The sequence below is a fragment of the Lissotriton helveticus genome, chromosome 10 (assembly GCF_964261635.1).
Source record: "Lissotriton helveticus chromosome 10, aLisHel1.1, whole genome shotgun sequence".
Classification (NCBI taxonomy): domain Eukaryota; kingdom Metazoa; phylum Chordata; class Amphibia; order Caudata; family Salamandridae; genus Lissotriton; species Lissotriton helveticus.
Window position 1 is genome coordinate 293,181,035 of NC_136071.1, and position 12,313 is coordinate 293,193,347.

Below are 12,313 nucleotides of genomic sequence, written 5' to 3' on the forward strand. Positions count from 1 at the left end.
TGGCAAGGTCAGTGACTGGAGGAGCTCATTAACTAGCTGACCATGTTGTATCTTTGCACCATGTGACGTAAGAAACCCACGTTCACGCCACAATCTCCCAAAACTGTGAGCCACGCCAAAGGCGTATTGGCTGTCAGTGTACACATTCACTCGCTTTCCTTTTGCTAACACACATGCTCTGGTAAGCGTAATTAGCTCTGCAGCTTGTGCAGAATTATGGGAAATGCGCGCAGTCTCTATAATGGTGTGTAATGTCGTTACGGCAAATGCTGCAGTCGTATCACCATTCGGCAGCTTGAAACATGAACCATCAACCCATAAAGTATCATTGCATTCAGGAAGGGGAGTGTCCTGTAAGTCTACTCTCCCTTTTGTCTCTTCTTGTGTCCTAAAGCAGCAGCAGTCATGTTTGTCAATCTCGTCTGTTCCTGTCGGAATGGGTAATAACGTTGCGGGATTCAGTGTATCGCACCTCTTTATGTGGATGTGACTTGCTAGCAGCGTAAGTTCGTAACTGGATAGTCGAGCGCTAGTAAGGTGTTGTGTCTTCGTCCTGTTTAGTAAAATGTCTACTGCATGCGGAACCATAACGATCAGAGTATTATTCATGACTAATCCAGCGGACTGTCGGATGCAGACAGCTGCTGCGGCGGTAGCCCTCAGACAACTTGGTAGGGCTTTAGCCACAGGGTCTAGAGTTGCCGAAAAATACGCGCATGGGCGCTGTCTGTCCCCAAAATGTTGTGTTAAAACTGATAATGCACAACCTTCCTTCTCGTGGACATATAATGTAAAAGGCTTACTGTAGTTGGGGTTTCCCAATACAGGAGCCGAACATAATGCATCACGCAACTTGTGAAAACTCGTCTGGCAATCTTCAGACCAAGGCATAGGATTTGGCGTGTCTTTACAGAGTAGTGCCAGCAAGGGTTTAGCTAGTAGTGAGAAATTCGGTATCCATTGTCTACAGTACGATGTAATGCCCAAGAAGGCTCGAACCTCTCTCTGTGTCCTTGGGGCACTTAGTTCTGCGATTGCCTGTATTCTTTCTGGTGTCAGTCTCCTTCCCTCCTTCGACAAGATGTGACCTAAGTAGGTTACCTCTTGTCGGCAAAATTGTAATTTGGAGAGAGAGACTTTGTGCCTCATGTCACATAAGTGATGCAATAATGATAACGTAGCTTTCTTGCAAATCTGTTTAGTGTCTGCAGCGATCAGTAGATCGTCTACATACTGAATCAGAGTTGAACCATTCGGTAGAACAATCGTGTCTAGTTGTGTTTTCAGGGCCTGACTGAATATTGATGGGCTTTCGCAGTAGCCTTGAGGAGCGCACTTGAAGCGGAAACTTCGTCCTCCTAAATTAAATCCGAAAATATCTCTACTCTCCTCAGCAATCGGGATACTGAAGAAAGCGTTCTTCAGGTCAATCACCGAGAACCAATTTGCTGAAGCTGGAACCATCGTCAACAAAGCAGTAATGTCGGGGACAACTGGAAACTGTGGGATAACTATCTTGTTCACTTCTCTGAGGTCGATCACGAACCTATAAACAGGGGGTTGTGAAGGATCAGTACGTTTTAAGACGGGGGCTAAGTAGGAGCCAGAATGTAGCCAACGACAATAGATTCCACCATCAAAATGGAGAGAATACGTCCGGTATCAGTGCAGAGTTTATATTGGAGCAGTTAAATGCTCGATGTTGCAGATATTAGGGCGGTGCTTGGCGGAGCTTCAATGCCATGCGGCCAGCTTGGTCACCAGCTTGGCCATGCCCCCATGTAGGGGAGCACTTTGACAGCTTTGGCCCACTGGAACCGGAGTGTTTGCTTTTTCTTCCCCTTCCAACCAAAATTAAATAGCTATGTCCCAGAGATGGGCACCGCAGGACTTACCTGGAGACAGCTCTAGGGATTGGCGGTCCTCAGAGCCATAATTGGTTCCATGCAGCCCCCTCTTTAATGGTAGTTGTAGCACTAGGGAGGTAGTGGTCCCCAGTGCTGGGGGTCTGCGTGTGCCCCTATTTAGTGTTACTGGTAGCCCCGGGGAGGTGGTCAAACCTGGGGCTTGGGGGGATCAGTGTTACCCCCTTATTCATTTAATTTCTAGCGCCGTCGAGGTGGTGGTTCCCAGGGCTTTGGGGGGTCTGCACAACCCCCCATTAATTTTATTTTATGCCCCGGGTGGGGGTGGTCCTCGGTCCTAGGGGGGGTCCCCACAGCCCCCCTGCCATAATTTAGTCTTAAGCCCCAGAGAGGTGGTGGTCCCAGGCATAAAAATGCTGATGGAGGGGGCCATGTGAGCCTCCTCCATTAATTTAACAAATAGGAATGCAACTGGGACCTACCCACATGGGGGCTTTATTAAAAGCATGCGTGGGAGACTACTATGCTTGTTGTTTTTTTTCAATTTTGCCACAAATGTATCACCCACCCATGATTTTGCAGCAAAATTGAAAAAAATATATGTTTTTAAACTCCAGTGGCGTCCCTCTGAGACCACACTACTACTGGGGGTCAGGATATTCCTACCCTTCCCCCCCCTTTGTATATTTTTGATGTTGTTTGTGGGAGTCGTCTGAATCCGAGTACCAAGATGGCTGCCAACACTTCCTAGTTGAAGTGTTGGCAGCCAGTTAGATTACAGTACAGGGACTGTTGGATCCGCTAAAGACCCACACCCCTAGATATACAAATTTGGATTTTGGTTAATCTCTTTAAAACTACTGGACAGAATTACACCAAACTACCAAAATGGACTTCTCTGTACCAAGATCTATCTTTTGTCCATATTGGTTGTAATTCTGTCCAGCGTTTCGGGCTGTAGTTGTGTTAAAAAACCCATATAAATTAACATGGGGGAAACGCGTTTTGTGATTCCCCTTTCTTGATGCATCACCCTGAAACTTTTGAAACAGCAGCTGAAGTGAGCATTGAATGAGTTTTAAAAAATTCAGCAAACGGCACCAAAGTTATTAGCAAAACAAAAAACTCTTTTCCTATGGAAACTATGTCCTAACTATAACTATAATGGCTAGTAGGTAATATATATATATATATATATTAGCTGCAATGTGATCCTAGCAGAAGTCGAGAGCGCTCATCAGTGTGTGCTCAGCCCAGGGGTCGGATCCTGACCCGAAAAACACTTTTTCGTCACAAAAGGAGCGGCACAACCAGATTACTTTTGAAGCCTTTAAATCAGAGCTTCACCCCACCAACGCGTTTCAGCCACACAAGGCTTTGCTCACGGTCAGTTACTCCTTCTACTATTTTCCTTTTTAATACTAGCCCATCTTAGCCTTAGGTGGCATTATGGGATATGTAGTTCGGAAACAATTATATACAAATTTTAAACAATAAAATAAAGACTGGTGTGTTACCATATTTGTGCTCTCATTAGTACATTGCGCTACATGTTGTGTCACATGGGCAGACTTATTTAAGTTCATAGTAGGAAAAGTTCCCAGTTGCTGTCAGTTTCATTGACGGGTATAGTACCCCACTCGATTTTAGACGTCTCAGCTGGTACTATCACAGTCACTCTAGATGTACGGGGAGGTCCTCCCCAAAGTTCATGCCTCTCGGTATTTTTGTTCATAATCGGATGATTAGACGGGACTCAATTTGTCGCAATTTTCGAACTGTGTCACCTCCTCTCTCCATTTTAGTTAGCATTCTCAATCCATAAAATCTCATTGTTTTCCAGTCTCCTTCCTGGCAGGCATTTATATGTTTCGCTGTAGCATATAGCATGTTTTTGTTCTTTACTGCCCTGATATGTTCCAGGATCCTCTTTTTTAACATGCAGGTGGTGCTTCCTATGTACTTGATCACGCATCTACACTCAATTACATATACCACATTTTTGGATGTGCAAGTAATTTGTTGATCAATGTACATCGTGCTGCCATTGGGTTCCTCAATGCTTTTTTTACTGGTCCCAATTTTGCATGCTTTACAGGTGGAGCATGATTTGAATCCTTTACGTTGCTCAATTAGCCAGTTTTTTTGTGGTATCGTTTGAAAGTGGCTTTTCACTAGGAGATCTTGAAGAGAGACGTTCTTTTTGTAAGTTATTGATGGTTGCTTGCCTGCTAGTTCTCCTATGTCCGGGTCCCCAGATATGAGATGCCAGTATTTTTTCATTTTATTAGTAATGATTCCGCTTTCTTTATTTTATGTTGTCACAAATCTCGAAGGATCATTTTCAGTGGTCTTTTTGGGTTTTTCCACCAATGTCTCTGCTCTTGTTTTTTGATCAGCCTTCTTTTTGCATTGCTTCAGGACACGATCCTTGTATCCTCTTGATGTAAATCTCATCTTACTTTCTTGCATTTTAATTTCTGCATCCTCAGGTTTGGAACAATTTCTTTTTAGCCTTATGTATTCTCCATATGGTATGCTTTTCAAAAGCGATTTGGGATGGAAACTCGTACCATGTAGCACACTGTTGGTCGCTGTTTTTTTGCGGAACAGGGTGGATTCTATTTTTCCTTCTGAGATGTAAATCTGGGTGTCCAGGAAATCAATTTGCTTTTTGTTTGTCGAGCACGTAAATTGTAGACCAACATCATTCTCATTCAATTTAGAAAAGTAGCTTTGAAATTCAGGGTCTGATCCATGCCAAATTATAAACAAATCATCGATATAGCGGACCCATAGAATTATTCGATCCAGATCTTGTTGATTGTCAATGTTCCACGCAATTGTCTTTTCCCACCAACCCATGGTGGTGTTTGCGTAGTTTGGTGAAAAAGATATGCCCATGGTGGTGCCACATTCCTGTTTGTATAGCTCTTGATTAAATAGGAAGACATTGTTTGATAAACACATCTGGATCATTTTTAGGAGCATATATGTGTGTTCCAATGTAGTAATGCTCCGTTGCTTTAAGAAGTACTGACAGGCCTCTATTCCCACATTGTGCCTAATCGATGTGTAGAGCGATACCACATCTATTGTGACTAAAAGATATTCATCATTCCATGTTATATCCTGAATGATTCTCAAAAACTCTCCCGTGTCCTTAATGTAGGAAGGCATACTTTGAGCAATCGGAGCAAGGAAAGTGTCCACATACTTTGAGACATTCTCATATAAGGAACTACATGAGGAGACAATTGGTCTGCCTGGTGGATTTATTAGCGTCCTATGTATCTTTGGTAAGAAATATATGCAATTAAATGTACAACAAAACTATTCTAAACTCACCAACAACCCAAGTGTCAGTATGCTTAAAGAACTTAAAGATCATTTAAATGAGTGGCATATGAAAGGATTGCCTAATGATGAGGACATTTTTTTTCTAGACATTGACTTTCCAACGATGCCCTGCATATATTTCTTACCAAAGATACATAAGACGCTAATCAATCCACCAGGCAGACCAATTGTCTCCTCATGTAGTTCCTTATATGAGAATGTCTCAAAGTATGTGGACACTTTCCTTGCTCCGATTGTTCAAAGTATGCCTTCCTACATTAAGGACACGGGAGAGTTTTTGAGAATCATTCAGGATATAACATGGAATGATGAATATCTTTTAGTCACAATAGATGTGGTATCGCTCTACACATCGATTAGGCACAATGTGGGAATAGAGGCCTGTCAGTACTTCTTAAAGCAACGGAGCATTACTACATTGGAACACACAAATATGCTCCTAAAAATGACCCATATGTGTTTATCAAGCAATGTCTTCCTATTTAATCAAGAGCTATACAAACAGGAATGTGGCACCGCCATGGGCATATCTTTTTCACCAAACTACACAAATAAGTCTGACGTGTTTCGGGGCCAGAACGCCCCTTCCTCATGGACACTAGCACAGAAGCACATCACACTCACCTAAGTAATTCAACCGCATACTTATTTGATTGACTTCGTCCACCCTTAGTGGGTGTGGCTCTCAGGATGATGTCGCCAGGGATTCTGGTAACTGTAGTCCCACAGGTGAGTTGTTTAGTTTTCCTTCAGTAGGTTTATGTGCCTCTGTGTCCTTTCATCAATTGTAATTCCTTTAGTAGGTAATGGGGGCAGGCTTCAAAGTTGTATCTTTCTTTGGAGTGTCGCGCTGGCAGGCAGGAGACAGTGATCCTGCCACAGTCTTAACCCGCACTGCATCCTCAATGCCTTGTGAAGCGGAGCTCCTTCCCACGGTTCGGGTCAACCGGGCAAATAAATTATTCACCAAAGCGCCCCTGCGCTGACAGAAGGGCTCACTACGGCGCTCCCAAACCCTCCGGCTGTTTATGGCTCCCGAACAACTTCAAAGCCTTTCTCCAAATATTAATAAGTCCAACGCGTTTCGGGGCCAGAACGCCCCTTCCTCATTGACACTAGCACAGAAGCACATCACACTCACCTAAGTAATTCAACCGCATATTTATTTGATTGAATTCGTCCGCCCTTAGTGGGTGTGGCTCTCAGGATGATGTCGCCAGGGATTCTGGTAACTGTAGTCCCACAGGTGAGTTCTTTAGTTTCCCTTCAGTAGGTTTATGTGCCTCTGTGTCCTTTCATCAAGGCTTTGAACAGCCGGAGTTAACAGAATCCTTGGCGACATCATCTTGAGAGCCACACCCACTAACGGCGGACGAATTCAATCAAATAAATATGCAGCTGAATTACTTAGGTGAGTGTGATGTGCTTCTGTGCCAGTGTCCACAGAACGCACATGTTTTCAGCACGTTCATGCCTCTGAGGAAGAAATTTGAAATACTTCGAAAAGCGTCAGGCTTTGGGACGCAACTGAACTGCTAAAGCAATCGACATCCCTGCTCCTCCTGTACCAAATAAAGGGTTTGTAAAAGAACAGTCGTCAGAGTGCTTCCCAATATAGGGCAACCTTGGAGCGATTATTTACAGGCGGCAGGTCCAGCCGTTGGGAGGCACCACCCCTTGAGTGAGGGTCAGGAGGCTTGACATCTATCAGACCTCTTTTGGGGACAACTGTTATGGATTAATGGAGGCGCATGGATATCGAGGCCCATCTGGGGGCCTGAAATGGGCAGCAGCTCATCAAGCGGGACTGATCTAAATCAGTGTGGACTTCATGACCCAGCATGCCTCTCTCCCAACACGACAATCAGCCCATCCAGACCGGGTTTGTGGGTACATCTATGACCCAGAATCCTTTAATTGAAGTGAGGGGAGGGGCCCATCCAGGGGGAGTCATTCAGCATTTAAACGCCGGTCCACAGAACGCACATGTTTTCAGCACGTCCGTTCCTCTGAGGAAGAAGTTTGAAATACTTTGAAACGTGTCAGGCTTTGGGACGCAAGTGAACTGCTAAAGCAATCGACATCCCTGCTCCTCCTGTACCAAATAAAGGGTTTGTAAAAGAACAGTCATCAGAGTGCTTCCCAATATAGGGCAACCTTGGAGCGATTATTTACAGGCGGCAGGTCCAGCCGTTAGGAGGCACCACCCCTTGAGTGGGGGTATGGAGGCTTGACATCTATCGGACCTCTTTTGGGGACAACTGTTGTGGATTATGGGAGGCGCATGGATATCGAGGCCCATCTGGGGGCCTGAAATGGGCAGCAGCTCATCAAGCGGGACTGATCTAAATCAGTGTGGACTTCATGACCCAGCATGCCTCTCTCCCAAAACGACAATAAGCCCATCCAGACCGGGTTTTTGGGTACATCTACGACCCAGAATCCTTTAATTGAAGTGAGGGGAGGGGCCCATCCAGGGCGAGTCATTCAGTATTTAAACGCCGGTCCACAGAACACACATGTTTTCAGAGTGTCCGTGCCTCTGAGGAAGAACTTTGAAATACTTCGAAACGCGTCAGGCTTTGGGACGCAATTGAACTGCTAAAGCAATCGACATCCCTGCTCCTCCTGTACCAAATAAAGGGTTTGCAAAAGAACAGTCGTCAGAGTGCTTCCCACTATAGGGCAACCTTGCAGCGATTATTTACAGGAGGCAGGTCCAGCCTTCGGGAGGCACCACCCCTTGAGTGGGGGCCAGGAGGCTGACATCTATCGGACCTCTTTTGGGGACAACTGTTGCGGATTAATGGGGGCACATGGATATCGAGGCCCATCTGGGGCCCTGAAATGGGCAGCAGCTCATCAAGCAGGACTGATCTAAATCAGTGTGGACTTCATGACCCAGCATGCCTCTCTCCCAAAACAACAATCGGCCCATCCGGACCGGGTTTTTGGGTACATCTATGACCCAGAATCCTTTAATTGAAGTGAGGGAAGGGGCCCATCCAGGGGGAGTCATTCAGCATTTAAACGCCGGTCCACAGAACGCACATGTTTTCAGCGCGTCCGTGCCTCTGAGGAAGAAGTTTGAAATACTTTGAAACGTGTCAGGCTTTGGGACGCAACTGAACTGCTAAAGCAATCGACATCCCTGCTCCTCCTGTACCAAATAAAGGGTTTGTAAAATAGTGCTTCCCAATATTCTGGGTTGTAGATGTACCCAAAAATCCATATCGAACATCCTGGACGACCTGGCCCCTCTAAAACTAAAAAGGTCACAAATCAAAGACAGAAACCCCTGGTTCTCTGATTCCCTCAACATGAAGAGGAGATCCCTAAGACAAGCTGAAAGAATCTGGAGACAGCACCCCTCCACCGAGTACCTTAAACTTCTCTGCCAGGCAAGAAACTCTTACAACAAACACATCCTGAACTCAAAAAAAGAATACTTCAGATCGGATTTGGAGAATGCCAGGAACAGACCCCGCAAGCTCTTTGAGCTTATCAAACACCAATCCAATAAACTGGCTAAATTTCAAAAAGAATCCCCCAAATCTCTAATATCCTTGGAGGAATTCTCCTCTTTCTCTACTGATAAAACCATGGCACTAGAAATTAAAATCAATGCCGCCGATTTCTCTCATCCCCTCCCTGACCGCCCCCCCTCTAAGCACTACCCACACCGGCCCCACCAAAAAACAAAGCTCAATGGACCGACTTCGAATACTATGACGAAGACTCCATCTCCAAAATCCTCTCTACTTTGAACCTCAATAACCACTTCAATGATCCTCTACGATCTAACTGCCTCACTGTGGTCACCCAATCCATTATTCCCTGCTGGACTACACAAATCAATGCCTCACTTCAGCAGGGCTCTATCCCAGACCCCTTGAAAGCCAGTTAAGTTCTTCCTATCCTAAAAAAGCCATCGCTGGACCCCTCTTCCCTTGACAACTTCCGACCTATCTCCAATATCCCTCTGTTAGCTAAAGTGTTAGAAAAATGTGTCCAACAGCAACTAAGTCAGCATATCAAGAACTACCACCTATTGGACAACTTTCAATCTGGCTTCAGACCGGGGCACAGCACGGAAACCACTATGCTCCACATGGTGGATGATGCCCTCCAAGCCCTTGACCAAGGCAAAACCTGCCTTCTAATCCTCCTAGATCTATCCTCCGCCTTCGATACGGTCAACCATGATAAACTACTCGAGCGTCTTAATCTCAGGATGGGGCTCGATGGCGTGGTCCTAGAGTGGTTTAGGTCCTTCCTACATAACCAATCTCAGAGATTCCTCATTGTAGGAGAGTAGGGTCTGCTATCCTATGGTCACCCCAAATTTTTGCTTTTTGCTTCACTGGTTTTCGACTACTGAGGCTGTGGGCCTGCTAATCAGACCCCCAGCCTGCTGTTCTCTCTCGAAATTATTAATACATGTGCTATAGGTACATACCACAATTGGAAATGGACTCCTTGTTAGCCCCTGTACCATGCACTATAGGTGCTCAGGGCATAGGTGCCACCAAGGCCTACCAGGGGCTGCAGCATATCTTTTGCCACCCCTGGCTGGTTCTTAAATTGACACAACTGGCTGATCACTCAGCTGGGGCAAGGTGGTGTAATCACTCCTTGCTTAGATATAGTATACCTATATCTAAACCTATATCTGGACACATATAAACCTGTGAGCCACTCCTATGGAAGGCCTTATCAATCCTGGAGGCAGAGTGCGTGGTTTAATGTGAGATGGAGCTCTAGCATGAGCTGAGCCTGTCTGCAGCCGTCGGGAACAAATCCCTAAGCTGTTTCAGGATAATGCCATACCATATACTATTAAGTGCATTATAATCCTCGCGGTTATATAGCAACTTTGGTTTGGCTTTATCAAAACATGTCGTGTAAGGTGTCATACGATTTGGAATACTATCCCCTCGCCAGTTCTGGTGACGGGGATAGCATTCCACCCTTCTAGAGGGGTAAGACATGTTACTTTACTGAAATGCGGTTAATTTTTAAAAGGGCCTCAGATCCACAAAATGGATGCTTCTGCCACAGACACAAGTCTGACCCCCTGAAGCTGACCGAAACTCAGCCAAAGGGGCCTGGACAAAGGGTTTCCTGTCGCAGGGAGGTGTCACACCCCCCCAGACAGGAGATAGTGGATTGTAGCAGGGAGGTTTGAAAGAAACCAGACACTGCATGGGGAGCACAAGGCTGCCCCTTACATAATCCGGTCAAACCGGTTCTGGGGCACACCAGCCCCAGTCCCAGCGTGGCCTGGATCAAAGGAAAGGGGTGTATCCACCCCCTTCCTGGGTCCCACCCATAGGAGGGGACCTAGCAGGTAATCCAGCCCCCCAGATTCGAATAAGAGTGGGAGCAGTGCCAATGCACTTCAGATTATCCTGATGAAACATAAGAAACAAAACTCTGGACCCTTCGACATCCTACTCAACGTAGAAGACTGAAGAATCTCCCTTGTGGTCAAGGAGTGACCACCCTGTGCAAACAGGCACCATCCAGCACCTCGACGTCCCCTTTGTTGCAGTTCCCGCCAGAACTCGAGCGACAGAGATCAACGAGATTAAGCTTGCCTGCCTTCTAACAGCCCGATCCACAGTCCCTGCAGAGCTGAGACCCGTGGAGGCGACCGGAAGTGTGGGGCCCGCCATCTTGGAAAGACCACGAAACGCTGACCGTGCAGCCCACGAGTGACCCTCGAAGCTGTACACCGGGGTTTGAGAAGCCCCAATCATGAGCCACTCTTGCACCGAAGTTCAGCCCTCCACACTCGACGAGTGCTGCGTGGGGCCCTTCTGCTTCTTTTGGCTCAACGCATTGGCCAGTCCCTTGCCAGCTGGCTTGTGGCCCCTGTGCCGACGAAAAACGAAATACGACTTGTGATTCTGGTTGCTCCAGAATTGCACCAGCTCCCCTGAAAAGAATCCCCCACTCTGACCTTCCTGGTCCGAGTGAGAAGCAATCTTCCAGTTCCTCGTGGATTGCTTTTGCCAAGTGTTGTTTGCTCCAATCTTAAAGTCGACAGCGCCAACGGCGAGAGCCTTTTTGGGACAGATTGTGACCTGCTCCTGGACTTCGTAGATGCCCCAGAGCCCACGTGACAGTGGAGAGAAGCTCCTCAACAACCACCTGATTACGCCCGACATTGCTTGGTTCCATCCTGGTTCCACCCTGGTCACTGCTGAGTGACCCAGACTCTGTCCCCTCTGCTTTCAGGTACTCTTCGACTTCGACCCACCCTTGGATCCCACCGGACACTTCTCCTTCACAGCGCCTGCAGCCTCTTCAGCTTCAAGCACCAAGAACCAGCGTGACGAAACCCGACACTACTTCGACCCTGTGCACCCGTTTCCTGTGGGTGAGGTAACATTGCAACGCCGGTGTTCCCACACTGGTACACACCTCTAGGGTCTGTGTCTTAAGTTTTGTCTTTCTAGGTTCAGCGGAAGTGTCCTAAAACTCTATTTGCTTAACTTTTACGCACCATTGACTTGCATTGGTGCATGCGTGTGCTTTCAGCACTGCACCCGAATCCCGCGGGCTTTTCCCGACTTCAGCATTGCTTGTCCCGACTGCTCCCAGCGATTCCCTAGGCCCTAGGCCTAACCACTGTTTGATTGGTATCTCTTATACCACTTTCTTAATATATGGTCTGAGTGGCCCCTCGCCCTCATCCATAATTGTGCAACTTTGTATGTTATACTGTGCTTTTGATTTAACGCTTGTGCCCCTTTGTTCATAAAGAATACTGGGGATTATTTTGAGTAATACATACATATATTTTTATAATATATACTTGTGTGGTGTCCTTTCATTTGATATTACAGGACTGTGATTGGTAAAACAGCTCGCTTAACACGACCTCTTGAGTTAAGCCTTTAAGGCTGCTTAGTCTATGCTACCATTAAGATAGCTTGTCTACAAGGTTGACTTACAACCAGACACCATAAGGGATAGCTTGGACTGATACAAGGTGGTTCCAGAATTGGAAACATCATATATCAGGCCAACTTCTCACATTGGTGCGCAGCGGTGCGGATTTGAGCTTGCTGTTGTTTTAC